Here is a 25,544-nt window from a genome sequence, read left to right on the forward strand (position 1 = left end):
TCCGACCTTGCCCTACGCTCAATGGCGTGCATTAAATATTCAGTGGCTCCAGTTCAGAGCCGGAAAACGTATAGATTTTATCGCATCACTAGCGCTACTGGTTCTAAATAAAGATTATATATTCACGTGAGACGATTTTAGTAATATGTTATCCATATTGCATAGTATTTGTTATATATTACGCATTGCATATGGAAGTATTCGTTTTGTATTCAGTGCGTTTATGGGTCTAATCCCAAATACTATATTTATTTGTATTGTTGAACTGAAATAATGACACTTTGAACGGATCGGATATGACAAGTCGAAGATTGGAGGCTATAGAGTACTGTAAAATTAGAACTATATTACAAAACAAAGATATTAAAATATGAAGTATCTGTATCTTATACGTTGCTGATACGAAATCAGTCAGTCCGAACCAGTATGACGTTGATTTGTCCTGCCCATGTACATATGTCGCGGCCATTGGTTGAATAGCTGTACTTTAGATTGACTGTACTGATATATCTAGCGGCGAGTGTCGAAACGGCGCAAGATAAAAACGTTATCGTGTAAAAAATCGTTTAGGCTATTCTAGAGTCGAGACCGCGAATCGGCAAGCTAAGTGTAGGGCGCTTGTGGCATGGTGGAGTGGTGGCCGAAGATCGGACTCGGTGACCGTTGGGGGAGGCCTATGTCCAGCAGTGGACAGATATAGGCTGATTATGATGATGATGTAAAAAATCGTATATGTGGTGTCTTTCCTGCTAACCGGCAATCGTTATCGAAGTCTATTAATTGTAAACAAATACCACCATTCATTTTTAAGTTCGTTTCATACCTCCAATGGAACAAAGGAACCCTTGTAATATCACTTCGCTGTCCGGCTGTCTGTATGTCCGTCAAAACTCTTTTTCTCTGGAACGCGTAGAGGTATAAAGCTGTAATTAATACTAATAACTAAAGTCTGCGGTCCGTTGAAGTTGTGAAAAAATCAAACTTCCCAGTGTACGCAATTAAAAGATAAGGCCGTTCATGTCGCATGTTCCATGCATTCGGAATGGGAATCGAAACCAAATAAGGTTCCTCTCGTTGACCTAGTATCACGAAATTTGACAAGAAGCAATATCACGTAGAGGAAAAACTCCGAAGGCCGTAAATTGATTACATCACTGTCTGTTTGCATTGCACTTCTTTTATACGACTAGACAATAGACTCTCCTCCGTATCGTTATATCGGAAGATGTATTGAATATTGTTTATGTTTACGGAGTTAATTGTTTACTCCGACCGAGTAAATGGAGGATGCAAACATCACGCAACGCGGGTAGTTGAATAACTAGCCTAATTACCAAGTGAACCATGCGTGAGTGTAATCGGTTGCGAAGCTTATTATCTTCGTTGGTTTTCCTCGGTATCTCATAAATATTATATGTGCTTACTTGGTGTTAGGACTTTGTGCATGGCCGTCTGGGTAGGTACCCACTCATCGTATATTCTACCGCCAAACTGCAATCAGTCGTATTGTTGTGTTGTGATTTAAAGGGTAAGAGAGCTTGTGCAACTACAGGCACAAGGGTCGTAACACCTTAGTTCCCCAACTTTGATGATGCATTGTTGATGTGAGGAATGATTAATATTTCTTACGGTACAAATGTCTACGGGCAGCGGTGCCCCTTACCGAAAGGTGGCCCATACACTAGCTACATAGAAGTGGATTTTTTAAAAAATTATGCCGAGTAAAGTGAATGTGTCGGTAGATATCAAGATCCTTGCTCCAAATCTTCTCAAACAAGAAGTTTATTAACGCAGTATTGGCTCGTAGAATTTTTAACGACTAGTAATAAAAAATTTTTTTAGTGAAAATACTTAAATCATTATATATGCCTTGTTAGCTGATTTCTTACAGGTAATGGCGAGACTCTTACCGTTTACGGTTTATAGTTTTACCGTGAGCTTCTTAGCGTTTCTCGCGAGTTACGCCGTTTATTCCGCTAGAAGTCGTTTCCTGAAATTGTGATAGAGTAAAAATATTGACGATTCAATGTAGAGTTTACGTAATGACATTTCATCTGAATAAAATATTTCTAAGCGGCATATGTCCGTAGTAATTCAAATACATCTTTAAAATGTTATTAAAAAAAATGATTAATCTGAATAACAAAACGCCCGTAAAAGTGACAGTAACTTAATTTAAAGTTTCTTATCTTTGTATAAATGTCCAATTATTTCAATGTTCAAATTTTAATGTTTAAACTGACCGACAGATATTTTTATAACTACATAAAAACACGGTTAAGTGATTCAATGCAACCAGACACGATTGCTAAACTAACGTTATAAGATATCTATGTGTGCATTGAAAAAATATGTCAAACATTCAACAATTATGTTAAAATAAAAATATGTGATCGTGGAAATGTAGTCTTTATTCCAAAGAAAATAAAGCCTAGAATTGAATTTGTATAAAATATGTTTTAGTTTCAGCTCCACTGCACTGGTTTGTATTACGAGTATTATTTTACGCTATTATTAATACGTTTAAGTTTATATTTTAACGTGCATACTTAACTCGGAACATAATTTTTTTATATACAATTGCTCATATTCAAGGTAAAGTATGTAACGCGGTTACCGCGACATTGAAAGCTTTATAACTAACAAATGTCACTTTTACTTTTAATGCATTGTTAGAATAGAATTGGAACGTTTTTTTGTTGACATTGACCGAAGGCTTAAATTGAATTTCAAATCTTTTTTTTAAAGCAGACGAGTAAATGTCACTTCTGTTAAGTTAAGCCGAGCCGAGATGTCCCAGTGGTTAGAACGCGTGCATCTTAACCGATAATTGTGGGTTCAAACCCTGGCAAGCACCACTGAATTTCCATGTGTTTAATTTGTGTTTATAATTCATCTCGTGCTCGGCGGTGAAGGAAAACATCGTGAGGATACCTGCATGTGTCCGATTTCAATGAAATTCTGCCACATGTGGTCCAACCCGCGTTAGAGCAGCGTGGTGGAATATGCTCCAAACCTTCTCCTTAAAAGTAGAGGATTTAAACAATGACCACCACTTGTATATATATATACATTATACATATATAGAATTAATTAATTATTATTTATTTCCGATTCATATATGAATTTTATAAATCTCTTATTTTACGTTTAGCGTTAAGATTCGTGTTCGTAAGAGGTGTGGGTTTTTGTTTATATATAATCAGTATATGTATTTACAGCAACATCATGTATATTCACAATAATATTAATTATGTTAATGGAAACACTGACACACATTGTATAAACACGGTATAGATCTGCGTCACTCATGAAGGCGTATGCGTCCACGTTAAATTATTTATTAATATAGTATAAACGCACAATTATAATCTTTACTTTTTTTTTTCTCACTTTATTCTCTCCTTAGCCATCTCACGCACACTGAGACATCTTATATTCACGTGCGTAACACATGCTCATGATAATTTAACATGGAGGCTTCTCGAGAGAACAGATCTATAGGTACAGTATAAATTCGTTTAATTAATTAATTAATATACGTACAAATGTACTTTGTTAGGTTATAAAAGTGGGAAATAAGATCCCTTATTTGGTCGCTAGTACGAAATTTCCAAATGACGAAGTCCTTCATTTGTAAGAAAATTGTAAAGACTACTTACACAAAGGCCTAAACAGTAACTTAATAATATGAAGTAATATATTTCTTGTTTCAGAGTAAAATTGTATTCCAAAAGTTCTTTTATCTACTTAAAATATTATACATAACGAATTTAACGAATTATAATGTAATTTTCATGAAAGGTAAAAGCCCAATTTTGACACATTTACCAAAATTACTAAGAAAATAAAAAAAGCAATATAAATTAATACGAATTAAATATATTAATTAATTAGTAAGGGCATTTGTAAACATTTCTATTCAAATACATGCTTAATGCATTACAAATAGAAAAACATTTCAGTGTAAATAATAAACAAGACAAGAGGTCAGTGGTCGGAGACGGTAAATAATGGCGGAATAGGATTAAGTCTTGTACTTGTGGTTGGAGTCACGTAAAAGCAACAGGCTGACGTATCGCAGCATCAAAGGGAATTAAGCCCAGAAATCGGGTCGACTTGAGAACACATAAGAGAGCTAGAGTAAACCTCAGTTAAACGGCGTATAGCTTAGCACTGCGTTGTACTCGACAAACTAACAACTGGACGACATCTCCTTTAACAGGCGACGCTTTAAGACTAGCTGACTAAATGTTTTGAAGTTGGTGTCGCAATCTCTGATACTGAAGACGATTTAAGTCCTTTCATTCCGCCTATTTCCATTAATTTACTAGGAACAGTGTCATTAGCATACACTGAGTTACATAATCAGCCTGTAAATTTCCCACTGCTGGGCTAAGGCCTCCTCTCCCGTTGAGGAGAAGGTATGGAGCATATTCCACCACGCTGCTCCAATGCGGGTTGGTGGAATACACATGTGGCAGAATTTCGTTGAAATTAGACACATGCAGGTTTCCTCACGATGTTTTCCTTCACCGCCGAGCACGAGATGAATTATAAACAAATTAAGCACATGTAAATTCAGTGGTGCCTGCCTGGGTTTGAACCCGAAATCATCGGTTAAGATGCACGCGTTCTAACCACTGGGCCATCTCGGCTCTACACTGAGTTAACGATGCAGATAAATTGGATATTTTTGATTAGACGTGCACTTGTAGATAAAAACGATTCTGGTGGATATAGGCAAGGACAAAATAGTTCAGTATCTTTTTGTCCTCTGTTTGTCAAACGATTTATTTCTCACTCTTTACTAGGTAACTAATGATGAGATTTAGTGCTGAGTAAATTTTACAGTCTCTAAAGTACAAGGTAGTTCTTTCGTAGAAAGTCTGATTTGAGGAGCTGGGGTCTAACTGCATTTAAAGTCGGATATAGAAATAAAATGATTTGTCTCATCCTTGTGCGTTATTTAATATGGATAAACGTATATATGTACGTATATATAAGCATATTATATTATATGTAAAAGGAAGATTTAGAACGAGGTAGCCTTCATGCTAAGCCATCCATAACGATGCCATATCGAGCTTCATTAAAATTCATCGACGTTTTCCGCGTTATTCCTGCATAAATAGATTCACGGAAAGGTCAATAATATTGTTATATGTATTTTTGGTAAACACTATTGTGCGGGAATCTACGCTTGTCGAAATTCTTTATTTAAATTCCAATAAAGATACGAAAAATACAACAAGATATAGTGGAAAGAGTCGGAAGCACCAAGCTTTTAGGGAAATGAGGTTCAATGTCTTTATTTTAAAAGAACCATTTTGGCGTTTAGCCTTTGTTTGTTCTAATGACGATATGTATATATTATATTTATTGCACGGAAATACTTAATGGAGACTTACCAACTGCGTAAGAGATACTAAAATGCACAAGTTTGGGCGCAAACATAGATGCAGTTTATATGCACTCTCTTCTTTTTGGGGCATATGTTGGCGGACGAGTATATGGGCCTCTTGATGGTAAGTGGTCACAATCGCCCATAGACAATGGCGCTGTAAGAAATATAAACCATTACTTACAATGCCAATGCCCCACCAACCTTGGAAACTAAGATGTCATGTCTCTTGTGCCTGTAGTTACAATGTATCATTTATCCTTCAAACCAGAACACAAAAATACTGAGTACTGTTGTTTAGCGGTCGAATATCTGATGAGTGGGTGGTACCTATCCAGACGGGCTTGCCAAAAAAATGCTACAAAGAATAAAATACACTTTTAGACTAAAACTTTTGCTCTCAACTTATAACGTCATTTCTCATTTGACACAAATTATATGATATAAAAGATTGTCGTAAGATGTACTTGTAGTAATTAAATTAAAGAATTTGATGTGAATAAATTTATCTATTCAAGTTTTTGAACTAAATAAATACGAGTACATAAATGGACGGAATGTTTTAAAAAAAATTATCCACCGTGAGTATTCCATACAGGATTTAGAATGACGTCACACAGTTAACCATGCATTGTCATCCAAAATAAACGTGTATACAAAATTTCAGCTCAATCGGTCGAAGACATCTGCTTCTAAATTGAGTTGCAAGATTTCACCCGTACATACTTACATTGCAAGTTAAATAAAAGCTTGTAAAAAAAGCTTTTATTCTTCATAAAAATGACTAGTTCCCGATGTGGTGCGCAACTGTAAATTTTCAGGATCCAAGTCAACATTGACAATGCAACGGGAGTGTTCGTTTTACGGCGTCAGAGATTCAACTTCGCATACAAATTACAGGTGGTACTTTCTCGTTTTACAACATCGTTAGTCGTACTGAAATATTATCCTGTTAAATGCTAACGATACTTGATTTTAACTCGGAAGTGTCGAGTGAAGTGGTCGATGGTGGAACATCTTTTCAAAACAATTTTAATTGCATTCAATTGTGTTACTTCAATAATTCAGTGCCGTTTCATATTTTATAATTATTTAATATTACGATGCTATATTTATATGTTTAAGTTTCTCGCATTAAGGTTCGTCGTTGATCCCCTGTTCGATTGGGCGTAACCGATAAATATGCCTCGCGGAAACTTAACACCCCTGTGCCCTGTACTTGTAAAGAAATTGACACAGATCCGTAGAGCACAACGTCTCGTCCCGCTTTGTGTTAATAGGCAAAAGAGGGGTTACATCGCAATTTATGGATATATTTACTCACGAAGGCGCGCCCCTCCACATTAAACAATTGTTGTTTGCATTAGTATGAGTGAGTAACGGCATGACCGTTACTCCTACTTACATTGTCTTAGTGTGCGTGAGACAACTAAAAGTAGAGATAGCAAAATACAATTACATTATTTTTTTGTTTTGGTAGTTTTTTTTTAATTAATCTTATTGTTTATTTTAAATAGTAAACCGAGACTACTTCTACATCTGAGAAATTAATAGAATCTATAAAAAACTATCTTAGTTTAATTTTATAAGTATAAGCTTTAGTTAAATGTAAATTAAATATTCCTAAATTTGCCCACGTGTGCTAATAAGATTTTAGCTGTTCAAGTAGATATCCAATTTATTAGGGTCGCGCCTAATAGAATATTCTAGGCTATCTTGAATATAATCATATTATGGTCTAGAGGGTTATTGAGGTTAACTACGGGGATGGCGTAATGTTACTGTCTACTAGGTATCTGGGGGACCAGTTAAATAAAGTGTTTCACGATGTATATAGATAGAATTCGTTTATATACTCCATTATATAAGCCGAGTAATTATATTATACGACAGTCGAGGTAGGTATTCATAAAAAATAACATATTTTATTCAAGTATTCTCACAAGCACTTTTCAATCGTGATCTTACAAGGTCAATTTTAATGTAAAAACCACCAGTTCGAAAAATAAATTCTACCTAGAAAAACTATCAAGAAACATTAGTAGTTACTCTTTCAAGTAAGAGGGAAGTACTTACAATAGTCTTGTTACACCAGACGCATATTCTGTCTACTGGACAGCTGTTACTGTAAAAACACTCACATCACAATAAAAAATATGCATTTAATAATCGTAGAGTTGTATTTACTATAAATCTAGTATCATAAACAATATCAATGAATAAAACTCAAGCCCTTTTATCATCTATATAATAGTGTGTGTGGGGCTTGTTACCAGGCCGAGGTCAGACTGGGTACGGTCAAGGCCTCATAGGCCTAGAGATCCGTCAGCCCGTTAGCGAGTTAATATCTGTGGGTCTTTATACAGGACATTATGATAAGCCAGTATGTTATGTCAATAAGCAGTGGTAGTCACTTTCCTTTAGGTAAGCTTCCTGTTCGATCACCACCTATTTCATAAAGTCTCTTATTTTGTAGTAAATAAACCGAAGATTACCGATTGAAATACCGGCAAACAGGGTAGTAAATTTTGATATTTTTTAGTTTTTCTTAGTTGGTCATGAAGAAAAACATAACGAGAAATAGCCTTTATAGGATAACATTTTGCCACAATGAAGTATCATCCAAACACATTTAGATGGTGGCGCGTACGCTATGTAAAGAATTGTTAATATCTCTTGCAGCGCCAATGATTATGGGTACTATCAAAACCAACCAGGTAGCCCATTGGTCAATCCACCGACCCATATATTATAATAAAAAAAACAAATAAAATAACAGCCCTCTATTGCCGATAAATAAATAAACATTATTCTTAGAATGACTTTGTCTATAAAACAAAACAAATAATATGTTCCAACTTTCGTCTTGATTCGTGAAACGCTGTCGAATTATGTTAATATCAAATATCTATACTTATATTATAAATGCGAAAGTAACTCTGTATGTATGTAAACCACTTAAGCGAATTCGATGAAATTAATATTTATTTATTTATTTATACTTTATTGCACCCAAACTTAAAACTAAAAATTACAATATTGAAACAAAAATTATTATTATATTATAATATTATTAATATATTAAACTAGTATTATTTTATTTTTAATAGGACAACCAACAGATAAAATATTACATCAAAATAAAAATAAAATAACATTTCGAAATTATCAAATGTTCTATTTACATTAAAATTTACATTAATTATTATTATTATTTATTTATTTTAACATTCGTTATTATAGGAAATGTTTCACAATTTTTTTGTAATTTTTTTTTAATCGTATTATTGATTTGAATCGCCAAAGAACGTCTTCACTTATGTCCCCGATAACGTGATGATATATTCTTCCCGTTATATTCCAAGAATGAGACTATTTTGCACAGTTATTTTATCAGGAAGTATTGTTGATTCGTTATATAAATAATAAGGAAAAGTCGAAACATGTGCCAAAATGTTCGCAACTTGTATACGCAGTACGTAAATGATTTTGTAATAAAACTCGAAAACTACCTCACATATTTACTTTTGGGTTTCAACAATTGATACAGTGATTTACGAGGAAGATTCACGTATTTTGATCGCAGGGCCATCTCTGCTAATTTTAACCTTATTTTTAACTAATTATAACGAAGTTTGTCAGCGAAAAAGAGCTTTGTTTCCTTAACTTCATGCCTTGGATCACTAATATTTGCATTTATAAAAATAGCGCTTTTTTAAATAAATAAACGCGACGATTTAATTTTGTACGTCACTAAAAATTTAAATCGCTGTCGTTAATATAAAACCTTTTCGGAATATAAAAATACGCTCGCATTACTTTCACAAATTTGAGGTTTCACTTTTATTCGATGTTCTGTAACAATAACAGTGTCAGATTTCGACGACATAACTGCTACATATAAACGAGTTACGAGTTAGAAGTCGCGTTTGTTGATTAGCGAAAATTCGAAATTTATTCGAAATTTCGTGTCTTTCATTGTTTTGTTATTTTGTGTTCCGAAGAATAAAATTGAGGTTTTCTCTCATTAAATTTGCAGTAAAAGCTTGGAGGTTATCGTCGTAACATTATTATTTTTCAGTTATTCTGATTGTATTATATAAAAGCTTGTTAGTTTAGCTTATAACGAGGGATAAGCGGTATTCAGGCCCTGGGTTCAAACTCGGGTATAAATATTGCATTTTTTTGTCGAGACATCCGTTGCTGCACCGAGAAAGCTTTTAAACTGATCCTGATACCAAACTCTCCGGTCCTGTCCGATTACCATTCTAAAGGATTATAAGAAGAATAGAGAGTACACTTGTTTACAAGGACGTTAGTTGATTATTTTCTGATGATACAGCATCACACTGTGGCAGGATTTCATTGAAATTAGACACACGGAAATTACCTTCACCGCCGATCACGTGAATTATAAACACAAATTAAGATATGGAAATTCACTGCTGCTTTCCTGGGTTTGAACCCAATCATTGTTAAGATGCATGCGTTCTAACCACTGCGTCTTATCGGCTCTTACGGCGCCAATGAGAATGGCCGTGACAGAAATCGATCAGGAGGTTATCTTCATATTGGTGCTACAAAAAAGTAGCTAGCTTCAAAAGTACTTGTCTAAAGTCTGTTTAGATAAAAGTATTTTGATTTATTGAATATAATATCTGGTTATTACTAGTGGACGGCGTGGTTACAATTTAGAATTTAAGTACCGTCTTAGTAATTACTTACGTAAATAATATAGCATCAAAATTAAAAAAGATATTTATCAACAAAAAATAACATACGTCGAATTAAAAAAAACTGAATGAATAATTCGTTTGTTGGAAAATATTTAATTTGTTAAATTGGAAAGAAACATCGTATTGTACTCTGAATTAGGTTTGTTTACGAAACGCACTCGCTCGTAACGAAGGATCCCTCCGTCGGAAATAAGTGAATGGAATAAATGAAATGTCCTATAAAGTGGATAGGATGCGGCTGTTACGAGGAGTATTTTGCTTATTATACTGCAGCCATTCCAGAGACTTGGATGTTACTTTGATAGACTTTATACTCTGTGGCGATTGACTGCCGGATTTAAGGACTTAAGGCTAATAGAAAATGAAATGTAAAGCGCGTATAATTTGTGCGTCACGAACGTATAATCTCCCATTTTGTAATTAACGTATTGTTTGTTTACTTATAAATATTTTTTCTAAAAAAAAACTTTTTAAAATATTATATATGTTATTACTTATAATTGATAGTATGTTTAATTAGTTGTTGTAAATTTGCTTCACTTTGCGTAAATTAAATATTTGGAGATCATTTTTTTAAGTGATTTTTTTGTCAAATTTCATTCAGATTTGTTCTTTTCGAGCGTGATCGACAAAAAATCAAACATATAAATCCTTATTTCTATGTTTGTATTTTTTTTTATTATGTTTTTGTAGGTAGACAGGCAAATGAGCAACCCCATATTATGTACATCTCAACCGTGTTTATATCGTGCTAAACTTACGAAATATTAACCAACCCTTACTAACCTTGTCTCACTCACCCTTCAAACCAAAACACAACAATACTAACTTGTCTCTTTTATAAATACATTATGTAAGTGATGAGTGGGTGGTATTTACTCAGACTGGCTTCAACAATGCTCTACTGTCATGTACATTTTACACATATTTTTACGATGTTAACATCGAAACGTGAAACTCGAAAAAAAATCCCTATTAAAAAGACTATTTAAAATCTAAATCTGCTAAAGTCTATGTTAAAACGAATTACGTTTTTACGATCACTTTTGAATCGTCATGATACAGAACTCGTATTGTAAAGCTACCACCGGTTTGGAATGTACATTTTACTGAGAAGAACCGACAAGAAACTTACTTAAATTATGTTCTTTCACATTTTTGTTCATATTTAAAATATTTATATGTATTAATGTTATGTAGTGTTTAGTTTTTTTTGCTATACATATACATATAAACGTCTTTAGAGTTGTGTCACACTGTATAAGAACTTGTTTCCTACTTTTACTCAATTTGTAAAAATGTCGATGAGTTTCGGAAATCTATAAAAAAAGACTTTTGTGTTGATCTTCATCAATCGCTTATTTATCTGTCTTTATCCCATTTATTTGTTTTGCAGTATGTAAGCCGTATGGAAAGGGTTCGGTAGATTTTTACGGCCTGACGGCCGATCCTTCTTTGGATTTGTTTCGCTGTTGGATTTGTTTTCATACGGGCTCTTACGTATTCGATTGATTGATTCGCGACCACCACTGCCTCGTTGGTCTAATGACTAGATATAAGGTCGCAGATATAGATATCTGGGGTTCAAACCCTAGGTCGGTCGATGAAAGGTTATTCTGTCATAAAAAACCAGTACCCTTGTGTACCTTTCTCGGATTTGACACCTACTCGGACACGACAACCAACCCATTTAGGACATTCCACTGGGTCAATTAGACTGACCTATTGGGTCAAAACATATTGACACGGTAGCTGCTTGCTACAGTTGAGGATAAGCCCGGGCAAGGAGGACAACTTCGAGACCATTAAGCAGGAAGACCACTCTCCTTTCTCGTTGCGCTTTCCTCGAACAGCGTGTAAAGCCGTTGGTCCAGCGCCTCAACTCTTTCTGGTTGTGTTAGATTTGCCGTCTCATCGGATTAGAAGAGAACATCTGTATTTACGCACACCTGTGCAATATAAAATATCCTCTGTAATTGCCTGGTCTCCCTTGAAATACGCTGCCGTTTCCGAAAACGGTCAGACTGAAAGGACCATTACGTGTTGAGAGTGACTTTAGTCCATTCTTGCGATGAAGTCTCGCCTGCAAATATAACATAAATTTTTCTCATGCATCAGAATCACATTGTTTTTAAAGTTTTGTGATTATTATTAAAATAAAAAAAAGACTAAGTTAAATTGTATAATGGTTCTAAGATGGAGCTTAAACGGCTAAGAAACAGGACGTCGGGTCGGGGATTATATCTAATAGCTACTTGCGTCGTAAAATATACAACGCCGGTACATTGTTGTGATCCGGCTTTGTTTTAATGAATATTGGAGTTAAACAAGCCGTTAATAGAATTTTATTACGGTTCGTGTTATTAGCGGTTTGTTAAGAACTTCGTTATTTGATCTTGTTATCTTTAAATCATATTTATTTAGTGTAATCAGTACTTGCAGCTAGTATAGCTGTCCCTCCCTAGTTGTCCCTGACTTTGCTCAGTTTAAATTAGCATTCACCGTGATATTCTTTTAAATGAGGAGCATATATATTTAAGATTTTTTTTACGGAAAATTTAAACAAAGCGCAATGTCAACAACAGGGCTAAGGTCTGGGTTCAGCTATAGTTGTGAACCATTGATGTGAAGGCTTTGTGCAACTCTGTCTGGTTTACTAACCTTTACTCATTATGTTTTTCTCCCTCTAAACATTACTTAGCAATGTTCTGTTATGTTCTGGTGGATAGGTTAGCCAGTGTAATTGAAACTATTAAAATAATAATTTGTAATATTATTTATCATCAATATCAAAATATACTTTATTCAAGTAGTCTTTACAAGCACTTTTGAATCGTCACTTAACAAACTATATTAAGTGAAGCTACGACCGGTTCGGAATGTACATTCTACCGAGAAGAACCGGCAAGAAATTCAGTAGTTACTCTTTTTCAACATTTAAAAATACAGTAATGTTATTTAGTTATTTACAATTATATATGTATGTAATATATCCTGCCTGGAAGTCACCAAGTATCTCGTATACTCCACGCTTATTTCACTCCATCTTGGACTGTGTGGCAGTTTACACATTATAAACAAAAATCACATATATTTTCTTATTTTAAATATAATAATATAAAGCTATAAGTAAACGTTTATTTTCTCCGAGGATTCATTAATCATCCACGTCAGCGCTTATACAATATCTCCTTTAGGCTTAAGACAACTTAATTCCCTTTAAGACAACCGGATTTTGTATAATAAAGTGCTTTTTGAATAAAACAATGAGTATTTAAATATGGTTGTTAGCATGTATATTTAAATATTCTTTAATAATATGATATAGAATGGTCAGGCACTTCTGAAGACTTTGATAAGAGATTATACCACTGCTGGGCAATGAAATCATGTGAATGTCAACCGGAGATTCGTTTAAACTTCGAACATTAGCAAGTATCACTAACGATGTGTTGGTTTGTTTATTCATCTTAAGTTCGTAGGAGGTGGTGGCTGGTTTTTTTGTGAAGTGGGTTTATGGTGATGGTGATCTATTTCGAGTGAATTGTTACTACTATTAATAATTGTTTTAAAATATACTTTATTCAAGTAGGCTCTCGTGAGCACTTTTAAGTCATATTACATGATTAAATTAAATTTAAAGTTACCACCACGGTTCCACTACGGTTCCACTACGGTTCGGGATGTAGATTCTACCGAGAAAAACCAAATATTATTAAACATCCTGAATGGAAATCAACGAATACTGACTCCAAACTTTTTTATTATCTACATAGTACATAAACCTCTATCGAGTTATACGCCTTTTTAATCAAAGTTTTTTTTAAATGTAATTGAAATTTATTAATTGGCATAATTAAAAGGTAAAAGTAAGGCTTTTAGTGTTTATAATAAAATTGAGGTGTGTTATTGTTTTAGCTCAACACAATTTATTGTATTGTTTACAAAGCTTAAACAATAGATTCATAATTAGTCTTTAATTAATTTTGAATAATTTGATCTTACCTTTAATATTTTCATTTAGTTATCTGTGTGTTGTATTGTTTCAGGTACGCTATATGTTTTATGCTGATGTTTGTCTGCTAGACATAATATAACAGGTAATTTAATATTATCGTTTTGTTCATATAGTCGTAAGTGTATAATGCTACCAATTCTGAGGACCTGGAAACATTTTCAGTATCAACTTCGATTTAGGAAGTAAGTAGAAAGTAGTAGTACATTTCTGTGCCCCGGATAATAACTTTCGTGTTTGACCAACTTTTTGGAATATAACACCTTCTATTTGCGTAAACGGTTTTTTGCGCTTCCATAATTACTTGAGCACTTTAATTTTGAACTATTCCTTGATATTGACTACCATGAGCAAAATTCGGTCATCGCGAATTCTTCAATAACAAATATCAACAACAACACGCCGATCCAATTTTGTATATAATATATGAATATTTCTGCCATAATACATAATATGTAGTTCTGTGAGCCGAGATGGTCCAGTGGTTAGAACGCGTGCATCTTAATCGATGATTGCGGTTCAAACCCAGGCATGCACCACTGAATTTTCATGTGCTTATTTTGTGTTTATATTTCATTTCGTGCTCGACGGTGAAGGAAAACATCGTGAGGAAACCTGCATGTGTCTAATTTCAACGAAATTCCACGCATTGGAGCAGCGTGGTGGAATATGCTCCTAAACCTTCTCCTCAAAGGGAGCGGAGACCTTACAGGCTGTTAATGTTGTACATATGTAGTTCTAGTATAATTGGTTTAGTTATTTATAAGATAACCTCATCCAAATGGACGAAACATTTGGTAATCATTTGGTTGTTCCCGTGTACCACAAGATCGTATAATAATAAAACAGTTAAATCACGAGCGACACTTGAATTATATTTATCTGTAAAGACAAATAGATTGTCATGCAAACAGACGCAGCAGACGCTTTGTAGCGGAGAGTTTACAGTTGGCTGGCCCGTATGGCGGTCGCCGCGGAACGAGATGAAGAATCGAAATTCGGATAAACAAATACTGTGCTAAGTGAAATCACTTAAATTATGTGTTCCCGTCACTTCGTAATCAATTACAAAGTGTTACGATACTACACCCGATACTAGTTTACGCCCGCGGCTTGTGCCGCGTATTAGGGCTTGGTCGTCAGGTATTAGTCACACAATATCTTTTTAAATTATAACTTGTGTTATTCTGATGTATAAGCTATGTTATAGTAAAGTTTCATTAAAATCCATTATCTAGTTTTTGATTGAAAGATTACAAACATCCATACATACAAAACTTTCGCCTTTATAATTTTGTAAGGATATGGATCGCTGGTTTTGAAAATGGATGTGGATGGATATAGAGGTAGGGGACGACCCAAGAAACGATGGATGGATTGTGTGAAAGACGATATGGTTAGAAAGAATGTTACTAGTGAGATGAGAAGTATGGAAGAAGAAGACATGCTACGCCGACCCCAAGTAAAATTGGGATAAGGGCAGGAGGATGATGATGGATCGCTGGTGATATCCAGTGATGCTTAGTGATGTTAAGGTTGCTTCAATCGTGATAAGCTAGTAATAAACACAATTTTGGTTATTCCTAAGTATGTGTAAGACGTTGGTCTTTACCATATACTCTTTATATATTTCAACGCTAAACAGTATTACTTGGTATAGTTGAAATGAGCCAGGGTGACTACATGCACAAGGGATACAATATCCTTGTTACCAATGGGGGTGATTATTTCTTGCCGTGCCAATATCCATGTAGTAGTGTCATTTATCAGGTGGCCATTTGATCATCCGCCTAAAGATTTGGTAAAAAAATATCATAGATTTTTTATGTGGTTATTTTGAGTTTGTAATTCATCCAGTGTTGAAACGTCGTGAGAATAATTGGTACATGGCGGTTGGATACGCTGGATAACCGGTATTACAGTAGCTTCGTGTAATTTTCTTCTCTCTGTACTCTGTCAGCTGTGGATTTACAGTATTATTATTTTTAATTTACTTAGTGATTCCTTAAAAATACGTATTAATTAATTGTCAATATGGTAATTAGTTTTACGTAACAATGATGCTTAATATTATCTGTCAACGAAGTTGTTTATTATTTGTAACGTTAACTGGTTCTTCGTCACTTCTTACAAAAGATTCCCACGGTTCTGTTCTCATCTATTCAAATAAACACATCTTACTCATACCTACTTTATTTACTTTGATGCGTGTATTGAAAACTAGCGCAAACGACTACTTTGAAGTAGAATCTATTTGACCGTATGAATTAAAATAAAATAAATAACTTTAAATAGTGACTGTAAAATGGACAAAATAAAAAGTACATTTATGCGCTCTCAACCTTGAATAGCCCAAATTAAAAATACCATCAGTTAGGAAAAGTGAGAAGCCTCATCGAGAGAAGACAAAAACTAAGCGTGTTTTTCTTCTAATTTTATGACTGTTTTTTAATTCAACTCGGGGTGAGAAGGACCGATATAGAAGACACTAAATATCTTCCATATCGGTCCCCTCACCTCGAGTTACCGATGTTCTTTTGTCGATATCGGATACGGGTACGCTCCGATCGGATACATGTAAACTCCAATTCAAAATGTGTCGCTTTTTTCACCCCGTTCAAAGACGATACGACATCTCATACAGATATGAACACGTGATAATCGTAGCGACGTTACGTAAAAGTGTTGTTTAACTTTGCGTCTAGAGTTTTTGGGTCGCGACCCTGATATTAAACGGTGGTACGATCCGGCAGATATGTTATCTGGATGCAGCTGCACCGCATCACCCTACGGGCATCATAAAACGATCGCCACTGGACAGTAGGCGATCGTTTTGTTTCCAACTTGTACTAATATATATTATCTAAGTTACACTCATATAAAATCTTATTTACTACTTAAAACATATTTTATGAAACGTTATAATCCTCATATATTGTAATGAACGGAAATCCTCGTTGGTCTTGTGAAATAAGTTACCATTTGCTTTGTCTTTATTATAATACTGAAATAAATAATGATATGATAATTATCGTATCGCCGTTGCAATGTTAATTGGCAAGCTTTATAAATTATGAAAAAAAATAAAAAAATGTTAAGCTATTATGTAGAGTCGATCCTTGTACCTTTGAAATATTAAGGCGTATATCATCTTTTCGTATACATAATATAAATGACGTCTAATTTTACACCGATCCACTGATCCATTAGATGATAAGGAATTATTATCGCGTTAGAAGCAAATTGCTTCCGATTCGCCACACGCAACGTGACCCACGCTAGCTTTCAGTCATCGTAACATATTAACTATAGTCTGACCCTACTAATATTATAAAGGTTTGTTTAGTTTATTTTATGCCAGCAAAGCTCGACAGACGTTGTCCTGTCTCTCTTCAAAATTCATGGCGATCGGTTGAAAAACTACAGCGCCCTCCATTGTCTAATGAATACATAGTAGATGGTAAAAGAACCTCCTCTTGAATCACTCTGATTATTAATGAAAATAGCATTAGCATCCGTTGCGTAGTTTAAAATTAAAAAAAAAAAAAAACTAAAGCTCATGTCAAAAAAACGTTGATAAATAATGCATATTACTCAATACAAGATTACAGTGGAATATAAATGCGTGGATTTAGTATTTATTGATTTATTTATTTAACTATTTATTGCACACCAAATATACATAAAGATACAAAATATATTTATTGATTTCTAGGCAGGATATATAAAAAAATGATTGTACTTTACCGACCTACTCTGCCGGTTCTTCTCGGTAGAATCTATTTTCTATTTATATGACGATTAAAAACAGCTTTTGTAAGCCTACATGAATAAAGAATATTTTGATTTTGATTTTTTGATTATGAAAATATCTAAGCGTAGACACGACGGGAGGAGACTTTGTTTTATACTATGAAGAGATGAATTTTATAATTTCAAATTTCTAGCATGTTTATGTTCATTTTCAAGGGAGTTGGCGTCGGTTACTATTTATGCCATAAATAAGGTCAAACGTTTATTTTAATTGTTAATAGAAAAACGTTATTTTTATTTTTAAGTGGTAACTCGTAGTACCTTTATAAAACATTTAGTTCATGATGAATGCTAAGAAGATTAGTCCCAGGATATAAATATTCAATGGTGCGTATACACCCAATGTTGGTTTGTATGGAGTTTTATAATTGAACACATTTCTTCATATTCGAGTCTGATGGAAACCGTGCATTGTTTTCGATGTCGAACATCAACGGGCGTGCTTGTTGTAAGACTTACTCGTATGCCGTGAGGCGTGACGGCATACGACATGTCGGTTTCTTATGTCATGTCTCTCTCTCCCTCTCCCCTCTCTATCTCTCTCTATTCCCTAGTGTGTGCGTGGCGCATATGTACTTCTATACTAATATTATATAGACGTACATTTTTGATTATTGTATGTAAAAGTAATCTTCGTAACTACTGATTAAATTCAGATTCATTTTTTACTGGTAGGACGCCACATTATTTCTGAGTTATGTAGGGTATTCATTACATTTAAATAGCATATACTTTTCTTTATTAATATATTGCACCTGCGCGAAGCCGGGGTAAATCGCTAGTGTATTTATTTATTTTTTGATATAATGCAATTATTTCAATAGCCAATAATTTCGATAATTCATATCCACAGTGCGACTCGTGAAGGCCACTTTTTATATTTGTATTTGATTTCTGCAAAAACTTTTTATTTCATTCAATCGATTTTATCTCAGTGTTAATGTATTGTTGTGTTCAGATTTAAAGAAAGTTATGCTGGAATAACGAAACGTACATACATACATGCATGGACCCTAAAAGCATTACACTCCTTTCTTGGGCAGTCGTGTAAGAATGAAAGGAAAATTTGCGAATATTTTTTTTTATTCAAGTCAATGGCTGTTGTTTTTAAGTTAGATTCAGACAAACTATTCTTATAACGCGACTTAGTTAAGTTACGGTTAAGCTATTTCGGTGAGTGTCTCTTAATGTCAGAATCGATCTCTACATTGAGTTTCAAGCGTAGTATAAATAGCTCACATTACGAAAATGTTGAATTAGCTAACGTTCATGTGACTTTTAGTTTGAACTTTGATATCAATTCATCATCGCATACGTTCTGATATGACGTTAACTCGTTTTTATGAAACTAAAATAGCTGAGGTGAATTGAACGCGGTCAAATTGAGAACTTGCATGTCGAACGTGCCACGGTAAATTATTAAATTTTTTCCGGTAATAAAACTTCTATTTTACGTAATTTCTATGAAATTTTTTTCGAATTTCAAAATATAACAATTTCTAAATTGTTTGAAGCAAATGATTGCCTCTAAAATTTTTACATTCAGATGTAAGTACATCATGGGGATCGGACTACTCTTATAGACATAATAATCTTAATTGTAAACTGCTTACATACATATATTTATGTAGTATCTTTGCGATTCGAAATAAGTTAATTTTTTTATGCGTATATATTTATTAAAGTAAAGTTTATCATGAGTTATTTACATATTTTTTTAGAATTGAATTATACTTAGCAACCAGTCCCGCCTTTGCTCGTGATGGACAAAATATACTAAAAGTCGTGTCTTTTTAGGAAAAAACCTCGGGTTCGTTGATACCTCACAAAAGTTTCATCAAATTCGGATGAATGTTAAAATAATGAATTAATGACGAAAATAAAACATACAAATCTTTATTTTATTTATTTTTATAATTCATAGCCCTTGATATAATGTTTGTTATAACAATCCTTATTAACAGTTCTCAGATAGACTAACGAAGCATTTAATTATTAACCAATCGATAAGGTAATTGCAAGTATAGACGCTCAGGTGACAATAATTTGATGATGATTGACGGACGGCGTGGCGGATGTGGATTAATTTCACGGATACTTATTAGTAGATTAGGATATGTCATATTTGATATCGTATAAATACGTATTTAGTTATGCAATAATATAAATGCCACAGCTAGGCTAAGATTTGCTTATGGGGTGAAGGAGGTTATAATATTACGCTGCTTCAGAATAGTTTGGTGGATTGACTCGTGGCAGAAAGAGTAGGTTTGAACTGGTCTATTTTGGCTCTTTATATACAACTAGTCGTTGCCCGTTACGCTCGCGTTTTGAAGATTTGTCGTTAGATGTCATCTATAAAAAGTCTATGTCCTTCCTTGCAGTTTAAGCTTGCTTCATACCAAATATTATCAAATTCGGTTCAGCCGTGACAGTGTAACAGACGGAATGACAGACGGAGTTACTTTCGCGTTTATAATATTAGTATAGCTTTCGATAAAATCTCTGAATGATAAAGCAAGTCATATTGCTAATGTAATCGTATTTATTGTATCGCGTGTGCTTGTTTCATTAGTATTTTTGATGGTGATCATAATTTTCAAATTAATTCGAGGTACTATTTCTTTTGTTTATTTGGTTTTACTAAGTTTATATTAAGTATCGCAGTGATTGTTTGATTTTCAGCCATTCTCAAGGGAGACCAGCCAACTAAGGAAATATTATAGTCCACAGTGTGTGCGCCAACATACGTGCACTGTCTGTTCCCTCACTCTTATAATTCGATGGGCCGGCAAATCCGACCCGACCGGAAAGAGTTCAGATGCAGCACCATGGCTTTACGTACTTACCATACGCAAGCACGGGAATGTACCCACTTCCCAACTTCGAGACCTTGAGCTGTTACTAAGTGTCTTTCGATAGAAAAATCCGATAACTTTTTATCGGCCCGATCTTGGGTTTGAACCCAGACCCTCGGGATCTGAGGCCTTATATAATGATCAGATACCACAAGACCAACGAGGCATTCGGGTGCAACGACATAGTATTTAGCATGTAATACAGCTAATAAACGATATCAACATTATCCGATTAGAGCGTTTGACAAGGCTTTAATAGGGCAACTTGCTTGCTTTGTAACGCAGAAACTTAGATAACACCTTCCTGTCTAATGCACTACAACGCAGCCTTAGCTAGTTTAGATAACCTACTTAGCATCGGATGAAATTGAAATAGTGTACACTCTACTGAAGGCTATATACTCGTAAATATCTTAAGCACCGGCGACTTTGCTCGTGTTTTACGGGGTCTGTCGTCCTTCCTTTGAATTCAAGCTTGCTTCATAGAAAATTATAAAATAGTGTAAGAGCAATAGATGGACAGACAGACTGACAGACGGAGTTACTTTGGTATTTATAATATTAGTATATACAATGTGAATTTGCGGCTTGCGACGACGCGCAGTTTGTAACGATAATGCTTCTAAAACTTGTACAACATACTTAGTATTGCTGTTTGGCGGTAGAATATGGGCTGGGCGGTACCTACCCGGGCTTGCACAAAGCCCTCACAACTGAGAACAATCATATTAAGTAATCAATATTTTATGTAGTCATATTTAGATTGGTAATCTATTGACTCAGCTATACGTGATGAATCTCCAATGACACATCGTCTGATATAAATGTTTATTTAGCGACTTATAAATTGAACTGATCATTAGGCCAACAATAAATAATACGTTCTTCCTGTATTATTCGTTTCTAGAATTAAATAACGCAGTTATTTTATTAATTTAGTCTAAAAATATAATTTATATTTAACGTAAAAAAGTTTATTGGAAAATTCGGCTAGAAATATTACTCGACAAAAGACTCTAGCATATTTCAATGGAAGTAGGAAAAAAGGTAAACAAACCTTAGATTTACGTATTTCTTATTATGTTTTTTACTAGTTCTCGCCTGTGACTTCGTCCGCGTGTTTCGAAAGGGACGGTCGGGCGGTCGTAGGTTTTAAGTATAAAGTATGTCATTTCTTTGGGTTCGAGATTGCTTCATACAAAATTTAATCAAATTCAGTTCAGTGTTTGTCAGAGAGCGCAACAGATAGACAGAGTTACGTTCACAATTATAATATACGTACAGATAATTAATAAAGCATGCAGTCATTGATTTTTAAGCCGGTTTAATATTAATTTAATTGCATTTCATTCTTGCCGGTTTATGTCTGTAGAATCTGCATTTCGAATCGGTGGTAGCTTTGTAAACAAAGTGCAAGTGTCTATAACGAAGTGTAATTACCTAAATTCATTTGCTTGAAATGGGCTCTTGAATAAAAAGTTATTTTTTAATTTCATTAAAATATTTCTTAAGAAAAATGATCATCTTTTTAAAATAATTTAAATAAATCCGTTTTTAATATTCGAATATCCGTCGAGTATAATTTTAAACAATATAAGGATCTATGTTACGATTTCAATTCAACGTTTCGAGCGACTTAAACTCACTTAACTTGTGTTACGTAAATTGCATATTTTGTACTCGTGTGTGTATGTGTGTGTGCTTAACTTTTTAACGTATTGCATTGCAGCCGTATGGTCGTGTTGTAATCTTCAATCGGGGTTTTCGAAAGGCAAACTCTAGACTGTTAGGTCTCGCAATATTGTAATAGAATTTTATATTATTAATACACTTTGTGCGTACTCAATTTGGTTTAAATAAGCGACCAATTTAACTTGGTCTCTCAGTTTGATAAAACATCGTTAGGGCTTTGTTACGTTACATTTATGGCGTAACACAACTGAACATTTATTAAATCTCAAAACAACAATACTTATAATTTCCGTCTTCTTATTTGGTGGGTAAGTGAGCCAGTGTAATTACAGATCTATAGTCAATGGCACGTTGAAGGCATAATGTATTTATGTTTTTATTTATTTCAAAAAGAGGGATGAGCAAAAGGACTACGTGATGGTAAGAAGTTCCGTTTGCCTATAGATTAGTGCTAGTAACTAAAGGTGCTTGTAAAACGTCAATGTGACGCCTGCTAAGGTATCTAGGGCGTTATATCCCAAGTATCGGGTACATTGTCTCACTCAACATATCAACCGAAACAACTGCAGGTCTGCAAAGCCCTAAGAAATTAAGTAAAGTAAGAGGCAGTAAATGTCTCACTACTAGGGTAGGGCGTCCTTAGAATTGGAGTATATCTAACCATGCTGCTTCGATGCGGGTTGGTTGATACAAACATGACAGATTCGCATCTGGTACATAAAGTTTTTCTCGTGATGTTTTCTTTTGCCATCGATCACGGGATGAATTATAAACTAAGCACATAAAAAATCAGTGGTTCTTGTCTGAGTTTGAACTGGCATCCATCGGTTAAGACTCAGGTGTTCTAACAACTGGGTCACTTCGGCTCATGCATTCATAGCCCAATCACTGTAAAATAGCTATAAACAAAGGTCACCAATAAATTCATATTAGTAAGATGGCTGTCTTACTCTGTCTTAAAAATTATAGTTGAAATTTGTATGTGTACAAAATGTGATTTAGTTTTCTTAGATTTTAATATCGGATCATGATAATTTTATTTATTTTTATTGTTTCTGCCATTCGCTGATTGTAAATTTGTATTTAAAATAAAATAGTAATTATTCACAGTTTTCATTTATAATTACTCAAGTGTTGATTATTGTTGAAATTTATAATTTAAGTGGAATCCCTTGATATTTTATTAATTGTTTCCGTAAGATAATTATGTTTATTAAATCGTTTTAAATCTTGTGGCGCTTTCTATTCGTTTTTGATTAGGCATTTGCGTGACAGCCCCCTTGAGGCTATTGTGATTTGTACTTAGCAGTGTCGAGAGAGCTCAGTGGCGAGAACACGCGAACAGGCGGAGATTTACGGTTCCCAGCCGGGTAGCGCTGAGTTTTATGTGGTGAAATTTGTGTTTAGAATTTATCTCGATAGCTATATAGCACGTGATGCATAATAATTTACTACTTGGTTATCCATCAACCCACGGAGGAAGGGCGTGGTGGTTGCAAGGTCTTAATATATCCTTTTGACACTAGTATGACGTTCACAGACTGTTGATTTCGTGAGCGTTCTCAGTAAGTGTCGCTGTTAATCATTTATTATTTAAATTTTCACATACAAACAATTATAATATTGTTTAATTGAATTACGTGTGGAAATGACGGACCGGTTTGAGACGATTGTCTAACTAAAATAACTACTAAAATGTTATTAAGATTAATTAATGTTTTTTTATTGTAAGTACATATATATATACAGAAAAATATTTGTGTATTTTAAAATAAATCTTTATGTCAAGACTATTCTCTATCTAATTCTCTTCGTACTTAGCTTTCTCCCGTTTGTGTTAGTAAGGAATATATCATACTTCTTACGGCGCCAATATCTTTGGGAGATGGTGACCATTTCATCAGGTGGTCCATTTCCTCGTCTACCTATATTGTATTATACATATATCTTAAAAAATGTAGGTATCTTACAGAGTTTTGAATTACTTAATTTTATTTTGTAGCAGTTGCTCCGCGTGGATTTTTTCGTTAAAAGTTACCTCATACCTAAGTTACAGTGGGTTGAAGTATGATGTTTTACGGTTAATAAATTATTTACCGATTTACCGATTAACGTCCGGTCTGGACGAAAGAATAGAATATCGGAAACAAATTGTATATAATTTTTTTTTATTGTATAATTATATAAATTGTAATAAAGTTTTTATTAACTACGAAAATTTGAAAACAATCATTTGTTTACGTAAAAATTTGTGTTGGATTGGTATTTTCTCTGTACATTTTCATGGATTAATTTATAACTAATTATTAAAAATTTGAGCGACCTGATATCACGCAACCTACCCGCTGTTACGGTAATTAAATTTGTATTTAGAGATTATTTGTTAATTTTTTTTTTTAAATATTTTATTTTACTTTCCAATTAGAAATTGTTTTAATTAGTGCGATTTTTGAAAGTCCAAAATTTACTTTTATAAATAGTTAGATTTTTATTTTTGTATGCGAAATTTTTTGTCAATAATATTTTGATAAATATATTTTTTTATTATTGTAAACCTTTACGTATTAAAAGAGTCTCGTGTCGTGTTCTGTATTTTAATAAGGTATCTTAACGCCCATCTTGTTTCACATCCTACAAAGTTTAGCAAATTTCTTCCATACCACTTTTGGGTAGAGGAGATCATATAATAAACTGTTTACGGCTGAGAGGGATACGAATGGTAGCCGATAAAGTAATAAATAACTGAAAAGTAAAACACTCTTTTTATAAACAATCGTTTATACGTATAAAAAATCTTGTGTTTATGATGTTCAACGTTGAGGAATTGTTTCGTCTGTAGCCAATTCTGGGTGTAGTATCAGGTAATAATAACTATCAAATGTGTTCGAAAATGAACCAGCATGGTAAAATTTCAGATCAGTGTTATTAAGAAACACTTGCATATTAGACCTAAAAAGCAAGAAGCATTGCATGTTTATAAAGTTTTACAAAAAAGCCATTATAAATATATCCATGTTTACTTATAT

At 33.9% G+C, this 25,544-nt stretch overlaps 1 protein-coding gene across 3 annotated transcripts in view; it reads left to right on the plus strand.

Moving 5' to 3' along the window:
* LOC113398786 (furin-like protease 2) overlaps positions 1-25,544 on the plus strand; it is a 249,430-nt gene that overhangs the window by 17,991 nt on the left and 205,895 nt on the right. For 2 of the 3 annotated variants that reach the window (XM_064216986.1, XM_026637686.2), the window contains exon 2: positions 14,190-14,240. The exons of the other annotated variant lie outside the window; for it this stretch is intronic. The gene's annotated coding sequence lies outside the window, so the exon portion shown is untranslated. The remainder of the gene's footprint in view (positions 1-14,189; positions 14,241-25,544) is intronic. 3 annotated transcript variants of the gene reach the window in all.

This window comes from Vanessa tameamea, chromosome 14 (genome assembly GCF_037043105.1).
Source record: "Vanessa tameamea isolate UH-Manoa-2023 chromosome 14, ilVanTame1 primary haplotype, whole genome shotgun sequence".
Lineage (NCBI taxonomy): Eukaryota > Metazoa > Arthropoda > Insecta > Lepidoptera > Nymphalidae > Vanessa > Vanessa tameamea.